Source organism: Salmo trutta, chromosome 3, assembly GCF_901001165.1.
Source record: "Salmo trutta chromosome 3, fSalTru1.1, whole genome shotgun sequence".
Classification (NCBI taxonomy): Eukaryota; Metazoa; Chordata; class Actinopteri; order Salmoniformes; family Salmonidae; genus Salmo; species Salmo trutta.
This window is the reverse complement of record NC_042959.1, coordinates 27,724,204-27,745,060: the sequence shown is the minus strand read 5'-3', so window position 1 is coordinate 27,745,060 and position 20,857 is coordinate 27,724,204. Positions and strand designations below refer to the sequence as shown.

General features: G+C 43.1%; 1 pseudogene; it reads left to right on the top strand.

Moving 5' to 3' along the window:
* The first annotated feature begins 11,726 nt into the window (after window positions 1-11,726).
* On the top strand, window positions 11,727-20,502 carry LOC115165188 (cytochrome c oxidase assembly protein COX18, mitochondrial-like; annotated as a pseudogene).
* Window positions 20,503-20,857: the final 355 nt, after the last annotated feature.

Below are 20,857 nucleotides of genomic sequence, written 5' to 3'. Positions count from 1 at the left end.
TTCAAACATATGACTATTTTACACCATTTTAAAGACAAGACTCTCCATTATCTAACCACATTGTCCAATTTCAAAAAGGCTTTACAACGAAAGCAAAACATTAGATTATGTCAGGAGAGTACCCAGCCAGAAATAATCAGACACCCATTTTTCAAGCTAGCATATAATGTCACAAAAACCAAAACCACAGCTAAATGCAGCACTAACCTTTGATGATCTTCATCAGATGACACTCCTAGGACATTATGTTATACAATACATGCATGTTTTCTTCAATCAAGTTCATATTTATATCAAAAACCAGCTTTTTACATTAGCATGTGACGTTCAGAACTAGCATACCCACCGAACACTTCCGGTGAATTTACTAAATTACTCACGATAAACGTTCACAAAAAACAAAACAATTATTTTAAGAATTATAGATACAGAACTCCTTTATGCAATCGTGGTGTCCGATTTTAAAATAGCTTTTTGGTGAAAGCACATTTTGCAATATTCTGAGTAGATATCCCGGCCATCATGGCTAGCTATTTTGACACCCACCAAGTTTGGCACTCACCAAACTCAGATTTACTATAATAAAAATTGGATTACCTTTGCTGTTCTTCGTCAGAATGCACTCCCAGGACTTCTACTTCAACACCCAATGTTGTTTTGGTTCCAAATAATCCATAGTTATATCCAAATAGCTGCGTTCTGTTCTTGCGTTCAAGACACTATCCGAACGGTGATGCGCCGGCGCGTATCGTGATAAAAAAATTCAAAATATTCCATTACCGTACTTCGAAGCATGTCAAACGCTGTTTAAAATCAATTTTTATGCGATTTTTCTCGTAAAATAGCGATAATATTCCGACCGGGAGACGTTGTATCCATTCGAAGACTGAAAGAAGTAAAATCATTGTTCTCAGATCGACCACTTTCCAAATCCCCTACTGTTTTTCGCCCAGGGACTGCAGAGTCATCATTCCCCGTTCTGGCGCCTTCTGAGAGCCTATGGGAGCCTTAGAAAATGTCCCGTTACAGCAGAGATCCTCTATTTTCCATAAAAAGGCTATAGAAGGCCAAGAAATGGTCAGAGAGGGCACTTCCTGTATGGAATCTTCTCAGGTTTTGGCCTGCCATATGAGTTCTGTTATACTCACAGACACCATTCAAACAGTTTTAGAAACTTTAGGGTGTTTTCTATCCAGATAAAATAAGTATATTCATATTCTAGTTTCTGGGCAGGAGTAATAACCAGATTAAATCGGGTACGTTTTTTATCCAGCCGTGAAAATACTGCCCCCTATTCTAAACAGGTTTTTTAACTGAGTTTTGTGAGATTGTGGTCTTGACTACTGCATCACAACATAAATGAAGGTTGGGTTTGTTGAAATTGAGTGTAATGGATGGAATGGAGTGAATGGAATATTATCAAACCCATGAAAACCATGTTTTTTATACCATTCCATTTACTCCATTCCAACCATTATTTTGAGCCATTCTCCCCTCAGCAGTCTCCACAGCTGTTCAATACTGCCCACATGCCCACAGCTGGCAGCACACAAGTAATCATCAATTCGGAGTGCAGCTGCACCCGACCCAAACGTAATGCCTGTGGTTAATTTGGATTAACTTTGGATTTCCATATGGGGCTAGTTAGGGAGCATCTGTAAATTGCACAATGTACATGGGATGGTATGTTAACATTCAAATAGCTCCAAATGTCAATGACTTAAAAACCCCAAACCAACTATAAATTGTAGAAATTCATTTACAAATATTGAAAGCATTTAATCAGAAAACTAAAGGGTGTGCAACATGAAAATATAGAACCTTGGCATGACCCTGGAGAACACCCTGTAGTTCTCTGCAAACATCAAAGCAGTGACCCGCTCCTGCAGGTTCAACATCCGTAGAGTACAACCCTACCTCACACAGGAAGCAGCGCAGGTCCTTATCCAGGCATGTGTCCTCTCCCGTCTGTACTACTGCAACTCGCTGGAGGCTGTGCTCACCACTTGTGCAATCAAACCCCTGCAACTTATCCAGAACATAGAAGCCTGCATGGTTTTCAACCTTCCCAAGTTCTCTCATGTCACCCTGCTTTTCCGCACACTCCACTGGCTTCCAGTCGAAGCTTGCATCCACTACAACAGCATGCTGCTTTCCTACGGAACAGCAAGAGGAACTACCCCTCCTTCCCTGTAGCTCAGTTGGTAGAGCATGGTGTTTGCAACACCAGGGTTGTGGGTTCGATTCCCACGGGGGGCCAGTATGAGAAAAAAAAAAAACTATTGTATGAAATGTAAGTTGCTCTGGATAAGAGCGTCTGCTAAATGACTAAGATGTACCTTTATGCTATGCTCAAACTCTACACCCCAAACCGAGCACTCCGTTCTGCCACCTCAGCTTCCCCCGAAGCTAGGACAGTAGAGTCCCTGCCCATCTTCCGAAAACATCTGAAACCCTACCTCTTCAAACAGTATCTTAAATAATCCTCACCACGACCACCCCCCATATTTTAAAATAAAAAATATAAAACACTTAACCAGCACTTGCACTTTACACCCCCACCCCACCCCTCGTCTAGCTCTGAATCTACTGATAGCTACATTATTGAGGAAAAATGTACTTTTTATGCCTGTGACGTGGTTCACAGGCACTAGCTATCTTAAAATGAATGCACTATCTGGAAGTCGCTCTGGATAAGAGCATCTGTTAAATGACTAAAATATAAATGTCGTTGTCTCCTTTCTCTCAATTAGTTTCAGCCAGCTGGTGTGCGATTGTGGCAAAGTTGGTTGGACATTGTATAGCCTAGCTCCAGTGTTAGTTAGGGACATCAATCAATTATCATTTTTTAAACAAATAATTAATTGACTAATGTCAGTTTAATTATTTGAATTCCATTTTGTTTGGTGGTTTTCTGCGATCTCAATGCTCACATTGCACAGTTTCCCAAGAGATAAATCAGAGCCTGACTGTGTTTCTTTTACGCCTCCTGCGGAAGAGACAGAAGAATGCTCGATCGTGAGGGGATATAGAGAACAACTGATACTTTGCAAGGTATCTCTACCTGAAAATGCATGATCTAAGTGATTGATAGTTGGTTTTCAGCAGTCATAAAAGTTTGCCTTAATTACTTTGAAGATGTACAAAATAGTAATTTTGTCAGACAGCATAGACAACAACTCTAGAGATGAGATGATTACTTGGAATGAAATTATGAAGTTGTAAAAAAAACACACACTGTAACTCTTCTGCAGTAAAATCTCGTAAACCCAAATTCTTCTCTGCAGATGCCACCACAACACCTATTTTCTGTAGTACAGTTGATCACCATGGCAATAAACGCTAAAAAGCCAACCTCATTGTCGCAAATTTCATTCGTAGGCCTAGCACTCTGTACTGGGAAAAGTCTACTACTCACCAGGAGCCTCTTAGGATCCCTCTCCCTTGACCCATCTTCCTGTACTTTCTTCTCTGCCTCAACATACGACCCCTTCTGTACAACTCTGACCCTGGCAACCTAAACCTTCCTCTCGCACCGCACCACTTCTGATCCCCAGGAACATGGGCACCGCTACAGTTAACACATACCGCTTCTTTCACTGATACTACACATTCCTTTGTCCTGTGCCCTCCTGAACACTTCGCACACCTTGGAATCTCCCTCCTACACACTGCCGCAACATGACCAAGAACTTGAGAGGAATGTATATCTTCCTCAACGAGGACTATCCTGAAGCTGTGCGCCAGAACAGGAAAGAACTGATCCCAGCCATGAAAGCTGCCAGGAACCTGAAACACTGTAGTGGATTTGGCACAAAAGCTCTTACGGGATAACTGATATATCCTAACATTACTTTGTCGGGTAACGTCTCAGCATCATAGCTGAAAAGGACAGAGAGTGACTCTTCTGTTTCAGCACGCTCGCCACCGGGTCTGCGTCGCAACAAACGGTGGGTTGTCACAGACACCGGGAATCCACACCGGGAATCCCTTACCGTTACGAATGAACAAAAAGAGCGAACAAAAAGAGACCTATAAGCAGTTATTACAACAACAAGAAAATAGTTTCAAGTGTTTTGTCCAAATACTCGTGGATTCTACTAATAAAAGAATGGACAACCTGACTAGAGAGGTCCAGGACCTGAAGAACAGTTTGCAGTTCTCTCAGGATCAGCCCAATGAGTTGAAACAGGAGAAAGGCAAGATGACAGCAATCTGTAAGTCATTGAGAGTCGACATCAGTTCTGTGTGTGAATCCATGATAACAATGACAGATAAATCAGACTATCTCAAGGGACAATCAAGGTGAAACAACATGGTTGTGTATGGAATTGCAGAATCTCCACATGAGACCTGGATGGAGTCTGAGGACAAAGTGAGGGAAATGATGATCTCTGAGAAATTGAAGATGGACCACAGGAAGATTGAGGTGGAGTGCGCCCACAGGACTGGAAAACCCACTACCGAGCCCAGGTGATAGGCCCAGGCCGATAGTGGTCAAGTTCCTGAGGTTCAAGGACAAGGTAGCTGTTCTGGAAAGAGCCAAGAACTTGAGAGGAATGTATATCTTCCTCAACGAGGACTATCCTGAAGCTGTGCGCCAGAAGAGGAAAGAACTGATCCCAGCTATGAAAGCTGCCAGAGAGCGTGGGGACAGGCTCATTGTCAACCCTCCCTCCCAAAAGCCTGGAAGGGATGAGAAAGCCAAGCCTATGGGTTCGTAGCCTCAACCCCGCAGCACACACACAGCCCAATGGATTAATGCATTGCTGAATGTATATATTTTTTTATCTTGCTTTGTCTGCTCTTTCAATATTATGTATATCACTGATAAGCTAGGAAAGGGCTGAAAACAGCCCATATGAATATATGTAGCCTTAGAAATAAGGTTCATGAAATCAATAACTTGCTAACATCAGATAACACTCATATATTAGCCATTTCTGAGACTCACTTAGATAATTCATTTGATGATACATCAGTAGTAATTCAAGGATATAACATTTATAGAAGAGACAGAAAAGCTTATGGGGGAGGAGTTGCTGTATTTATTCAGAGCCATATCCCTGTAATGCTTAGAGAAAATCTTATGTCAAGTGTTATTGAAGTGTTGTGGTTGCAGGTTCACTTGGCACATCTAAAGACTTTTCTTTTGGGGTGTTGCTATAGGCCACCAAGTGCTAACAGTCAGTATCTAAATAATGTGTGTGAAATGCTTGATAGTGTATGTGATGTAAACAGAGAAGTCTACTTTCTTGGGGAGCTGAATATTGGCTGGTTTTCAAGAGGAAGCTTCTTACTGTAACTAGTGCCTGTAATCTGGTTCCAGTTATTAATCAACCTACCAGGGTGTTTACAAACACTACAGGAACATGATCATCCACATGTATTGCTCACATTTTTACTAATGCTGTAGAACTTTGTTCTAAAGCTATATCCATACCCATTGGATGCAGTGATCACAATATAGTGGCCATATCCAGGAAAGCCAGAGTTCCAACAGCTGGGCCTAAAATAGTGTATAAGAGATCATACAAAAGATTTTGCTATGACTCTTATGTTGATGATGTTAAAATATTAGTTGGTCTGATGTGATTAATGAGGAGCATCCAGACGCTGCACTTAATACATTTATGAAATTGCTTCTTCCAATTATTGATAAACATGCACCTGTTAAGAAACTGACTGTTAGAACTGTTAAGGCTCCATGGATTGATGAGGAATTGAAAAACTGTATGGTTGAAAGAGATGGGGCAAAAGGAGTGGCTAATAAGTCTGGCTGTACATCTGACTGGCTTATTTACTGCAAATTAAGAAATTATGTGACTAAACTCAATAAAAAGAAGAATAACATTTATTATGAAGCCAAGCTCAATTATATAAATAATGATGGAAAAAAACTTTGGAGTACTTAAATTAAATTGTGGGCAGCTCAACTAAATTTTTAATCGAATCAGATGTCTTATTCATCACAAAACCATTTGATGTTGCCAATTATTTTAATGATTATTTCATTGGCAGTGGGCAAACTTAGGCAGGAAATGCCCACGACAAACAGTGAGCAATTATATTCATGTATAAAAAAAACAAATAATGGAGGAAAAGCAGTGCAAGTTTGAATTTTGTAAAGTTAGTGTGGGAGAGGTGTAAAAATTATTGATAACGATCAATAAAGACAAACCTCCTGGCATTGATAACTTAGATGGAAAGCTACTGAGGATGGTGGCTGACTCTATAAACACTCCTATCTGTCATATTTTTAATCTGAGCCTAGAGGAAAGTCTTTGTCCTCAGGCCTGGAGGGAAGCCAAAGTAATACCGCTGCCCAAGAGTGGTAAAGCGGCCTTTACTAGTTTTAACAGCAGACCTATAAGCTTGCTGCCAGCTCTTAGCAAACTGTTGGAAGAAATAGTGTTTGACCAAATACAATGCTATTTCTCTGTAAACAAATTAACAGAGAGAAGGGCACTCAACATGTGCTGCACTGACACAAATGACTGATGATTGGTTGAAAGAAATTGATAATAAGAAGATTGTGGGAGCTGTACTGTTAGATTTCAGTGCAGCCTTTGATATTATTGACCATAACCTGTTGTTGAAAAAACTTAAGTGCTATGACTTTTCAACCTCTGCCATATCGTGGGTTCAGAGGTATCTATCTAATAGAACTCAAAATGTTTTCTTTAATGGAAGCGTCTCTAATGTCAAACATATAAAGTGTGGTGTACCGCAGGGCAGCTCTCTAGGCCCTCTACTCTTTTCTATTTTGACCAATGACCTGCTACTGGCATTAAACAAAGCATGTGTGTCCATGTATGCTGATGTTTCAACCATATACGCATCAGCAACCACAGCTAATGAAGACACTGAAACCCTTAACAAAGAGTTGCAGTCTGTTTATGGAAAGGGTGGCCAGTAATAAACTGGTCCTGAACATCTCTAGAACTAAGTGCATTGTATTTGGTACAAATCATCCCTTAAGTGCTAGACCTCAGCTGAATCTGGTAATGAATGGTGTGGCTGTTGAACAAGTTGAGGAGACTAAATTACTTGGCGTTACCTTAGATTGTTAACTGTCATGGTCAAAACATATAGATTCAATGGTTGCAAAGATGGGGAGAGGTCTAGCCGTAATAAAGAGATGGTCTGCTTTTTTGACACCACAGTCCAAAAAGCAAGTTCTGCAGGCTCTAGATTTGTCTAATCATGATTATTGTCCAGTCGTGTGGTCCAGTGCTGCAAGGAAAGACCTAGTTAAGCTGCAGCTGGCCCAGAACAGAGCAGCAAGTTTTGCTCTTAATTGTAATCAGAGGGCTAATATTAGTACTATGCATGCCAGTCTCTCTTGGCTAAGAGTTGAGGAGAGACTGACTGCATCACTTCTTCTTTTTATAACAAACATTGTTAACTTACACACAGCTCTGACACACACACTTACCCACCAGACATGCCACAAGGAGTATTTTCATAGTCCCCAAATCCAGAACAAATTCAAGAAAACGTACAGTATTATATAGAGCCCTTATTGCATGGAACTTCCATCCTTCCATCTCATATTGCTCAAATAAACAGCAAAACTGGTAAAGCAACACCTCGCTGCACAACGCCTCTCCCTTATTTGACCTAGATAGTTTGTGTGTGTGCATTGATATGTAGGCTACGTGTGCCTTTTTAAAAATGTATGTAGTTCTGTCCTTGAGCTATTCTTGTCTATTAATGTTCTGTATTGTTTCATGTTTTGTGTGGACTCCAGGAAGAGTAGCTGCTGCTTTTGCAACAGCTAATGGGGATCCTAATAAAATACCCCAGTAATCACTCCTATCAATGGCGCCCTGTTCCTGAGAGCAAAGCAAGTAACAGGTATTTTCCCCTTTCGCGTTGCGCAGAGCACCCGCTGCCTCTGGGAGGAAGAAACACAAAAAATCTTCACAAGTCCACTTCACTGATTCAAAAGTACCCAACTCCTTTTTCACCCAATCTGAACCCACGTGTCAGCCAAAAGGCAGCGGTCCACTTTCTCCAAAAATGTCACTCCTACTCTACCAAAATCATCTTTATCATGACCATCGGGTTGAGGCTCGGGCTCTGAGACCTTCACTACACCTGCCACCTCAGGTAATTCATCCTCCTCTTCTAGTTCATCTCCAGAGCTACTGGAGTACAGCTCATTCTTATGAACTCGACACCAATCTTCCTCGACACATTGTCTCCCTCATTGTTGCTAGCTTCATCGGATTCAAACTTGTAACCTACTTTCTTCCATCTCCTCATCGACCCCAACCCTGGAAATATACATCCGTTACAATTCTTATCACTTTCACTGTCGGACACCATGTTCCAGGCATAGACTGTAAAAAATACAGTAAAAAAAAAAAAAAAAACTGTCTCCATCCCGTGTGTGAATGACGTCATTAGGTCTTAAAGAGACAGCGTGCACTTTCATAAAAGACGAGGTTGTGTCTTTTTATGCAAATGTTGTTGATCAGTATAATAAAATAAGTCCCAAATGGAAGGGAAACAGATTGTTTGTCATCTGTAGCCTCATGATATCAGCCAAAACAAGCTCAATAACACTATTGAATATGCATTCACCTGAATTATGAATACGCCTAGGCTATATCTTGGTTGATTTACCCAGTTTATCAATAGAGATTTACCATTCAAATAAATGATTATCATTATGTTGTTAAATATATAAATGCAACATGTAAAGTGTTGGTCCTATGTTTCATGAGCTGAAATAAAAGATCCCAGAAATGTTTCATAGGCACAAAACGCTTATTTCTCACAAATTTTGTCCACACATTTATTTACATCCCTGTTAGTGAGCATTTCTCCTTTTCCAAGACAATCCATCCACCTGACAGGTGTGGCATATCAAGAAGCTGATTAAACAGCATGATCATGACACAGGTGCACCTTGTGCTGGGGACAATAAAAGGCCACTTTAAAATGTGCTGTTTTGTCACATAACACAATGCCACAGATGTCTCAAGTTTTGAGGGAGCTTGCAATTGGCATGCTGACTGCAGAAATGTACAACAGAGTTGTTGCCAGAGAATTTCATGTTAATTTCTCTACCACAAACCACCTCCAACATCGCGTTAGAGAATTAGTCAGTACGTCCAATCGGCCTCACAACTGCAGACTACGTGTAACCACGCCAGCCCAGGACATCCACATCCGGCTTCTTCACCTGCGGGATCGTCTCAGACCAGCCAGGAGTATACCAGGAGTCTCCCCAGGAGGCTCCCCAGGCCCACCCATGGCTGTGCCGCTGCCCAGCCATGTGAAATCGATAGATTAGGGCCTAATAAATCTATTTCAATTGACTGATTTCCTTATATGAACTGTAACTCAGTACAATTGTTGAAATTGTTGCATGTTGTGTTCATATTTTTGTTCAGTATAGTTAGATTCATAAAAACAAAGTCAAATTTATTGTATGATTGTATAATTGACTGTATAAACTGACACAGGTCAGGTCATTATCTGTGCGCAGTTTGACTGGCAATTTGCAATTCAAACAATAACAAATCAGCGACCCTACTACAGTTTGGGTAAAAAGCTAAGGGACTTGGCTAGATAAATGTAACCACTCTCAAAACAAATGATGATAAGCAAATAAAAAAAGGGGGTTTTCTGGTTAACCCTTCACATTTTTACAAACATATTTTATACTTTGCAAACACAAGTGGTCAAATATGTTTTTCTGAATATGAAAACATTTGTGACTCCACAGATGACATTTGTGATTCCCTTTCCTCATATAATTTCCAAGCTAAATTTCCTTTCCTCGTTTCCTAGCATCTTTTCCTTAATCGTTTTCTTCCTTTCCTCCTTTGCTATGCTAGCTCTCTTTCCTCCAATAATTTCCTAATTCTCTTTCCTTTCCTCCTATTATAGCTTCCTTTCTTTTTTCCTTGCTCCCTTTCCTTCCCTAGATACCTTTCCTCTCCTCCTTTCCTAGATCAATTTCTTCCTTTCTTAGCTTCATTTCCTCCTTTCCTTACTCCCTTTCCTTCCCTAGCTTCCTTTCCTACATCCCTTTCCTACTTTCCCAGCTTACTTTCCTCCTACTACAGTATTGACTTAGGGCATTCTGCACTACTACTACTGAATGTCACACCAGCCTCGCTTTGGCTCCCCCTCCTGTCCAGCTCAGACGTTCGGCGTCGCCGGCCTTCTAGCTGCTGCTGAACCTGCTGTGGGCAAACGCCCTTCACTCATCAACCCCGTACATGTCTCGTCATCATTACACACACCTGGTTCCAAACCCCACTCTATCACTGTATATATACTCCCTCTGTCATTGTAAATGTTGCTTGTTTTCCTGAGAGGAATCTCTCCGACTATTTCCTGAGTACTTTATTATTTTGCACTTTGGGTTTCGTCCCGCTTTTATATATGGCGCTTTAATAAATTCAGTAGTTCTACACCTGTGACTGCCTACTCCTCTCTACACTTGTGACACTGCTACTATTACAGTTACTTTAACAGTACCAGCAAATCAGTGGCCCTGTGGCAGAGTGTCCACCCTGAGATTGGAAGGGAGAAGAAAAAAATAGACTTAAATTGAGATAGCCTCAATGGCGCTGGCCATGTTGTTGCAGATGCTATAATCAAATATTTGTATAACTAACCCAAGATAGACCAGACAGAATCTGTCGTTTCCAACGGGAGCAAATTAATCATAGTTGGCAGAACAAGCAAGGTGGTTGGCAGAGTGAGATCCTATTGGCTCGTTGATTTAACTTGCTGGATTGTAATGTACAGATTGCGGATTTAATTAATTTCAATATTAGTTTCTGCATTTGGAATGAAGGTGAGAATGTACAACTTTATCCGAACTGCATGAGATAGCTAGCTCATGTGCAATACATGATGTACTAGTAGCTAAGCTACACAGCCAGGTTTTAGTTGTAAGATAACCTTGCTGCTGCTCGTTTGCAACAGCTTTCTTAGGTGGTTCCTATTCTTCTAAAGTAATGGGAAAGTTGCTGCAAAGTGCAAAAAAATATGTTTTAAGTTCCAATGTCCAGTGACCTTGTTGCCCGTGTAGCTAACTAGGTAAGCTGCTCAATCAGACAGCTACCAGCTTTCTGGTAACACATCCTGAAACAAAGCACTGCAAAAACCTGGAAAGCTGGTATCACAGTCTGATTTACCAGACTACCTAGCTAGCTACACAGGCAATAGGTTATATACAAATGTGCCAATGGTGACTGTTGGTTTCTATATTACTGTGCAACTTATTTAGCCCATTCACAAATGAAGTCTACTTCTCATAAAAATGGTCTTCTCCTCTTAAAGATTTGTCACAATACTGCCGCAGAAGATTAGCAAGCACTTGGGGCTCTCGAGTGGCGTAGCGGTCTAAGGCACAGCATCTCAGTGCTAGAGGTGTCCTACAGACCCTGGTTCAATTTCAGGCTGTATCACAACCGGCCATGATTGGGAGTCCCATATGGCAGCGCACAATTGGCCCAGCGTCGTTAGGGTTTGGCTGGGGTAGGCCTTCATTGTAAATAACAATTTGTTTTTAACTGACTTGCCTTGTTAAATAAAGTTTAAATAAAAAACATTACATCAAATCAACCACCTCCCATTCGAAGCATCTCCCACACTCCCTTTTCCTGTGACCACCACACAACACACCGCAACCACATCCCTCTTAGGGTGGCCACATTATCCTGCCTCCATCCTAAAGTTGTCAAATAAACTTTATGTTTCAGCCCGGTAGACCAGTATCTACAACCAGCCGTAGAGGCCGGTATGAGAGCATAGCAGACTCTACTCCTGTCCATCTGACTGAGCAGCCACTGAGACATATCCATCAGAACACAGGTCTACCATGGTGGGCCAGTACCGTCTGTACCACCGTTCCCCTGAGGACAGTCGTAACACTGCCACCGGGAGCCTATAAGGTGGTCATCCTCACAAAGGCCTGTGTTGCATCAAGAACCAAGCATCCTATTATACAGTGTGTTTTTTCAGCCCTTGTTGGTGCACACACTGGTCTCAACAGGGTCAGAGTTGAGCTTGAGAAGCTCTGGGGTGAATCTCCATAGTCTAAAGTCAAGTAGCATCCATCCTCATCTTATTTCCTTAATTTGCACAGGTGAAAGCAGATATCCAGGAAGCATCGCCAAGTGGTTTCACCTATTTTGTGAACACAGATGGATGCAGTTGAAGGAGAAGAGATACGAGTAGGAAGCTACTTTAGACTATTGAGGTACACCCCTGGTGTAATGTATTATTTGCTAAACAATTTAAAATGTAAATGTACAGTATCCAAACAACCACATCAGATTTTATCAGGAAAGAAGTGCTCATCCATATTGTTATCTTAAACAAGTGAAACATGATATCATCACAATGGGGAGATGTTCTCTGCTGCTCACTATTCCACCAGAGGGAACACATGAGACACTTGTTGAAACTCCCTCGTCTCCCATCGTTTTGTCTGTTATTGAAACATCCCAGGAAGATCAAGATGTTTACACACATTCTGGGGAACTATGACAGGCATTTTATTTTAAAGTCAGCCAATGCTGTGACTGGTGCAAACGTTGCTGAGCGCTTGGCCTTATTAAGCATTCTTTCCCACTCCTCCATCCTTCCTCAGCTGTGGGATGTCGTTTTTTTCCTGCCTCCACTTACTCCTTTTCCTCCCCTCCCCAGTGCTGCTCTCTCCCCCACTGTGTGAGAACAAGGGTCAGCATATCACTCCCCCCTCTCACAGGCCTGACACACACACACACACACACACCCACACACACACACACACACACACACACACACACAGACAGACATGAACGCACAAGCATTCTATTCTACTCATGTCTGTGAATGACCTTCATGAGTCATCATGAGGAAAACAGCATTTTTACTTTAACATTTGGCTGTAATACATCAAGGTCCCTGACTCTTGGAGGACTTTGAGAACTTGATTAAAAAAAGGAGCAGTCGGGTTGACTGTTTCGTTGTCATAACTCAGAGAGAGTGCTCCCTTCTGACCAGGCTACTTGGCTACCCTGATTCACTCTACGACCTATGTCCAGTTTTGGGTTACTAATGTGTGCAGTGTAATTTTATAACTTTTGGCTGCAGGGGGAGTCTATGTTGAATCAAAGCTAACCCCCGTGCTTCTCTTTGCCTCCAGCTAAGTTGAAGACCTGAAAGTGGAGATAGCGGAGCTGGCTAAGAGGTTGCGCTACGAGATCTCAGTGCAAGCCAAGTGAAAAGGGCTGGATGAAAAAACACTGCCGGTAAAGAAATTACCTTTGACCCAGGCTCCTGGAGGGCTGCCTCTGGGAGCTTGGCGCCAACCTCAAGACTCTAGTCTATACATATCAACAGAAATAGAACGCACTGCCTCGCTCAGTACGGAAGTGGTCAGATGATGCAGATGCTTAGCTACAGTACTGTTTTGCTAGCCCAGACTGGAATATGTTCCGGTATTCATCCAATAGCATTGGTGAGTATTCCACATTAGTCACCGGCTTCATCAATAAGTGCATCAATGACGTCGTCCCCACAGTAACCATATGTACATATCGCAAACAGAAGCCATGGATAACAGGCAACATCCGCACTGAGCTAAAGGCTAGAGCTGCCGATTTCAAGGAGCGGGACACTAATCTGGACGCTTATAAGAAATCCCACTATGCCCCAACAAATGAACCATCAAACAGGCAAAGTGTAAATACAGGACTAAGATTGAATCTTACTACACCGGCTCTGACTACCAGATGAGCTAAATGCTTTCTATGCTTGTTTCGAGGCAAGCAATACTGAACCATGCATGAGAGTACCAGCTATTCTGGACAACTGTGTGATCACGCTCTATGTAGCCGATGTGAGTATGACCTTTAAATATCTGGCAGGGCCAGATGGATTTCCAAGACGCGTACTCAGAGCATGTGCTGACCAACTGACAAGAGTCTTCACTGACATGTTCAACCTCTCCCTGGCTTAGTCTGTAATACCTACATAGTCCCTGTGCCCAAGAAAGCCAAGGTAACTTGCCTATAGGGTAGCCATGATGTGCTTTGAAAGGCTGGTCGTGGCTTAATCAACACTATCATCCCAGAAACCCTAGACCCACTACAATTCACATATCGCCCCAACAGATCCACAGATGATGCAATATCTATTGCTCTCCACACTGCCCTTTCCCACCTGGACAAAAGGAACACCTATGTGAGAATGCTGTTCGCTGACTACAGCTCAGCATTCAACACCATAGTGCCCTCAAAGCTCCTTACTAAGCTAAGGACTCTGGGACTAAACACCTCCATCTGCAACTGGATACTGGACTTTCTGATGGGCTGCCCCCAGGTGGTAAGGGTAGGCAACAACACATCTGCCACGCCGATCCTCAACACAGTTGCCCCTCAGGGGTGAGTGCTTAGTCCCCTGCTGTACTCCCACGACTGGGTGGCCATGCAAGCCTCCAACACCATCATTAAGTTTGCAGACGACACAACGGTGGTAGGCCTGATCACCGACAACGATGAGACAGCCCATAGGGAGGTCAGAGACCTGGCAGTGTGGAGCGCTAAGTCTAGGTCCAAAAGGCTCCTTAACAGCTTCTACCCCCAAGCCATAAGACTGCTAAACAGTCAATCAAATGGCTATCTAGAATATTTGCATTGACCCCCTTTTTTACGATGCTGCTACTGGCCGTTTATTATCTCTGCTTAGTCACTTACTACCTACATGTACATATTACCTCAATTACCTCGACTAACCTTTACAACCGCACATTGACTTGGCCAATGTGCGGATATGGAGGTCCAGAAGCCAGATGTGGAGGTCCTGGGCTGGCGTGGTTACACGTGGTCTGCGGTTGTGAGGCCAGTTGGCCATATTGACAAATTCTCTAAAATGATGTTTGAGGTGGTTTATGGTAGAGAAATGAACATTAAATTCTCTGCCAACAGCTCTGGTGTACATTCCTGCACTCAGCATGCCAATTGCATGCTCCCTTAAAACTTGAGACATCTGTGGCATTGTGTTATGTGACTAGATTACGGACTCCTCTTTAAATCTGCGTATTCCTCCAAAGCTCTGTTGTCCTGAGTCTGCACAACCCTGCCAGGACCTAGGATCAAGGGAGACACTAAAGTGTTTTAGTACTATATCTCTTGACACAATGATGAAAATAATCATGGCCTCTAAACCTTCAAGCTGCATACTGGACCCTATTCCAACTAAACTACTGAAAGAGCTGCTTTCTGTGCTTGGCCCTCCTATGTTGAACATAATAAACGGCTCTCTATCCACCGGATGTGTACCAAACTCACTAAAAGTTGCAGTAATAAAGCCTCTCTTGAAAAAGCCAAATCTTGACCCAGAAATTATAAAAAAACTATCACCCTATATCGAATCTTCCATTCCTCTCAAAAAAAATTGAAAAAGCTGTTGCGCAGCAACTCACTGCCTTCCTGAAGACAATGTACACGAAACGCTTCAGTCTGGTTTTAGACCCCATCATAGCACTGAGACTGCACTTGTGAAGGTGGTAAATGACCTTTTAATGATGTCAGACCGAGGTTCTGCGTCTGTCCTCGTGCTCCTAGATCTTAGTGCTGCTTTTGATACCATCGATCACCACATTCTTTTGGAGAGATTGGAAACCCAAATTGGTCTACATGGACAAGTTCTGGCCTGGTTTAGGTCTTATCTGTCGGAAAGATATCAGTTTGTCTCTGTGAATGGTTTGTCCTCTGACAAATCAACTGTAAATTTCGGTGTTCCTCAAGGTTCCGTTTTAGGACCACTATTGTTTTCACTATATATTTTACCTCTTGGGGATGTCATTCAAAAACATAATGTTAAATTTCACTGCCATGCGGATAACACACAGCTGTACATTTCAATGAAACATGGGGAAGCCCCAAAATTGCCCTCGCTAGAAGCCTGGGTCTCAGACATAAGGAAGTGGATGGCTGCAAACTTTCTACTCTTAAACTCGGACAAAACAGAGATGCTTGTTCTAGGTCCCAAGAAACAAAGAGGTATTTTGTTGAATCTGTCAATTAATCTGGATGGTTGCACAGTCGTCTCAAATAAAACTGTGAAGGACCTCGGCGTTACTCTGGACCCTGATCTCTCTTTTCAAGGACAGCTTTTTTCCATCTACGTAACATTGCAAAAATCAGAAACTTTCTGTCCAAAAATGATGCAGAAAAATGTATCCATGCCTTTGTTACTTCTAGGTTGGACTACTGCAATGCTCTACTTTCCGGCTACCCGGATAAAGAACTAAATAAACTTCAGTTAGTGCTAAATACGGCTGCTAGAATCCTGACTAGAACCCAAAAAATTGATCATATTACTCCAGTGCTAGCCTCCCTACACTGGCTTCCTGTTAAGGCAAGGGCTGATTTCAAGGTTTTACTGCTAACCTACAAAGCATTACATGGGCTTGCTCCTACCTATCTTTCCGATTTGGTCCTTCCGTACATACCTACACGTATGCTACGGTCACAAGACGCGGGCCGCCTAATTGTTTCTAGAATTTCTAAGCAAACAGCTGGAGGCAGGGCTTTCTCCTATAGAGCTCCATTTTTATGGAATAGTCTGCCTACCCATGTGAGAGACGCAGACTCAGTCTCAACCTTTAAGTCTTTACTGAAGACATATCTCTTCAGTAGGTCCTATGATTAAGTGTAGTCTGGCCCAGGGGTGTGAAGGTGAATGGAAAGGCTGGAGCAACGAACTGCCCTTGCTGTCTCTGCCTGGCCGGTTTCCCCTCTTTCCACTGGGATTCTCTGCCTCTACCCCTATTACGGGGGCTGAGTCACTGGCTTACTGGTGTTCTTCCATGCCGTCCCTGGGAGGGGTGCGTCACTTGAGTGGGTTGAGTCACTGACGTGGTCTTCCTGTCTGGGTTGGCGCCCCCCCTTGGGCTGTGCCGTGGCGGAGATCTTTGTGGGCTATACTCGGCCTTGTCCCAGGATGGTATGTTGGTGGTTAGAGATATCCCTCCAGTGGTGTGGAGGCTGTGCTTTGGCAAAGTGGGTGGGGTTATATCCTACCTGTTTGGCCCTGTCCGGGGGTTTCATCGGATGGGGCCACAGTGTCTCCTGACCCCTCCTGTCTCAGCCTCCAGTATTTATGCTGCAGTAGTTTATGTGTCGGGGGGCTAGGGTCAGTCTGTCACATCTGGAGTATTTCTCTTGTCTTTTCCGGTGTCCTGTGTGAATTTAAATATGCTCTCTCTAATTCTCTCTTTCTCTTTCTTTCTTTCTCTCTCTCTCGGAGGACCTGAGCCCTAGGACCATGCCTCAGGACTACCTGGCTTGATGACTTCTTGCTGTCCCCAGTTCACCTGGCCGTGCTGCTGCTCCAGTTCCAACTGTTCTGCATGCAGCTATGGAACCCTGACCTGTTCACCGGACGTGCTACCTGTCCCAGACCTGTTGTCCCAGACCTGCTGGAACCCTGACCTATTCACCGGACGTGCTACCTGTCCCAGACCTGCTGTTTTCAACTCTCTAGAGACAGCAGGAGCGGTAGAGAAAACTCTCAAAGATCGGCTATGAAAAAGCCAACTGACACTTACTCTTGTGTTACTGACTTGTTGCACCCTCGACAACTACTATGATTATTATTATTTGACAATGCTGGTCATTTATGAACATTTGAACATCTAGGCCATGTGCTGTTATAATCTCCACCGGCACAGCCAGAAGAGGACTGGCCACCCCTCATAGCCTGGTTCCTCTTTAGGTTTCTTCCTAGGTTTTGGCCTTTCTAGGGAGTTTTTCCTAACCACCATGCTTCTACACCTGCATTGCTTGCTGTTTGGGGTTTTAGGCTGGGTTTCTGTACAGCACTTTGTGATATCAGCTGATGTAAGAAGGGCTATATAAATAAATTTGATTTGATTTGATTTAACTAAATGTAACTTCCTTAAAAAATCCTTTGTGTCCCATTAGATACCAATTCAAGAAGAACCTGAAGAGAATAGTGTCTGAGCTGTATGCGGGGGATAACTGCCACCCCTTCAAGGCCAGCCTGCTGGTATGGGTGCAGCTGCCCATGTGGGTGTGACTCTCCCTGGCCCTGCAGATCCTGAGCCTGGGGGTGTCTGATGACGCCACTGGTAAACCTCCACACTCACTCACCTACTTAATCAATCAATCAATTCACAATCAAGGCTGTTGTATCCTCTACAAGAGACATAATCACATTTGTACTGCTTTATTCTGACTATGGAATATTTAAAATATTAACTGATTAATACTGAATTTATTTCAGTGTTGCAGACAGAGCTGACAGTAGGGGGCGCTCTATGGTTCTTCAACCTGACGTTGTATGACTCCACTTGTCTTCCTGGGCGTCGTCAACCTGTCCCACAGAGGTGAGGCCCTGGTCTAACTAACACACCCTGGCTTGAGCAGCAGCTCCATTAGACACACAATAAGGAAACATTTTAGAGGAGAGCTTTGATCCACCCAGTATTCAGACCCCCCCCCCCCCCCCCTTTTTTTTTTACAAGATGAAACTCCTCACCTGTTGTGCTTTCAGCAAGATCTGTGTTAAACTCACAATAGATTTCAGGGGTGAAGTGTCATGTTTTTGTCTAACAAAATACAAAAACGTAGGCTAGGACAGAACATACTGTTAAAGATGATCTACTGTGATACGTTTGCAAAGGATAGAAATATGAGCAGGGTTGCTAAAAAATTTTATATTTACATTTTAGCAGATGCTCTCATCTCATCCAGAGCGACTTACAGGAGCAATTAGGGTTCAGTACCTTGCTCAAGGACAGACTTTTCAACTAGTCGGTTCAGGGACTCAAATCAGCGACCTTTCGGTTACTGTCTCAACGCTCTTAACCGCTAGGCTACCTGGCGCCCTGGTTAAGATTTATTGCATGTGATTGATACATCTGTTTTGGATTTTAATTTGGTCATTCTGCATCCTTCACTGACCCATGAAAATACAGAATGTATTTCCCACTAGGAATGAGAACATTGAGACGTTGACCTTATTACGTCTGGTTTCTGTGTTCTCCAGTATTTTCTCTGCGGAGGACAGAAGCATCCAGGTTCCAGAAGTATGTAACCAACTTTGTCAGAGGGATCACTCTGGTGATGATGCTTTGTGTGTCCATCCGTGCTCATGCATGCGTGTCCATATATCTGCATGTATGCACATGCGTGTCTGCATGCTTGTCTGCACACGCAACCACAAACCAGAAACATTTTAGCCTTCAACAACATTTCATCACAAAAGCTATTAAACATGCCACATCACTTTCCCCTGTAGATTAACAGACAGCTAGCACATTTCCCTAGCCAGCCCTATGTTAACACCCTCCCACTAGCTCTGAAACAAAATACTTCAGCCACACCTCTGTCTCCATAACTCCAATTGCCTCTGTGTGCCTATCCATCCATCACATTACATAAGGTATGCATGAGAGGAACACTTTATTTAGAAGCCCACCTAAATGCTAATAGCTGAAAACACACTGAGGATGTTTTCTCCCCGACTTTAGTGACAATTCCACTAAGTCCACAGACCCATGCACAGGACGTCTCTCTTATATGGAAGATACACACACACACACACACACACACACACACACACACACACACACATACACACACACACACACACACACACACACACACACACACACACACACACACACACACACACACACACACAAACACACACACACACTGTACATTTTATAGTTCGACAGATGTTGCGACAGACAAACCCTGCTTGTCCCTGAATAGCCTTCTCTGGTTTTGAAAGCCCTCTCTCGCTCTTTCCCAGGTACCCTGATTCATCCTCCCAATCTAGCCCCCCCCCCCCATCTGTCTCGATAATCTGGAGTGTAATTTGTTGTCTTCCTTTGGAGCACCATGATCGTTACATAAGAAACCGATCTGCCAAAGAGAAACCCAAAACACTGGTCCACGTGAGAGTAGGCCTATGAAATCCTCCAAGGAAGACTGAAAAAATCGGAGTCTATTCCTGACCTTTGATTTAGTTAGATCTATTCTAGTAGGGTGATGTTTGGTATGCTTTTTCAGATAGGATTCTGAGGGGCTACCCATGTGAACCTCGCTTCCAGTTGAATTTTATTTTATGTATGGAATTAAATCCTGCTTATTTGTCTATGCTGAATGCCAGACTGACACACTATCCTTTTGCCCTCCTCATTCTTCTCTAGTCTATGACTCTGTACTGGTTGACCTCCAGTTGTGTGGGACTGGGACACAATCTGCTCCTGCGCTCGCCTCACTTCCGGAGGCTGTGCGGCATCGCCTCCACGCGCTCCAACTCAGACACGCCTTACAGAGATATTGCTTCTTCCTTCGTTTCCAAACACATCAAGTCAAAACGGTTTTCCATCTCATAGTGGTTAAAAGCCTTTAAATCCTAAATCAACCCTAAAGCCCTTTCCCCAATTTAGCCAGTCAAGGTATTAATGATTAGCTGAATAATCACGTGTTAGCGCTGGGTTGGCACAAACACCTGCACTGTACACCCTATATCTCTCCAGGACAAGGGTTGGTCACCACTGAACTGAGATCTAGAGTGGACCACGATGGGTGATGGTCCATCAGAGAATATCAGATATATCCAACACGTCCATATCTAACAAACCAAGTCGGTATCAAGATATCTATGTGGCTGGTGTATACTGTAACATGTACGTGCATGCTTACTTTGAAAGGCAACCACTCCCTGTTCTACCCAGGATAACTCGGTGTTGTGATTAAGGAATGTAACTGGCAATGTAACTTTAACTGGCATTGTAACTGGCAAATGATGTGCAAGAAATCTATTTAAGATGACCACCATAGTCATGGATGAT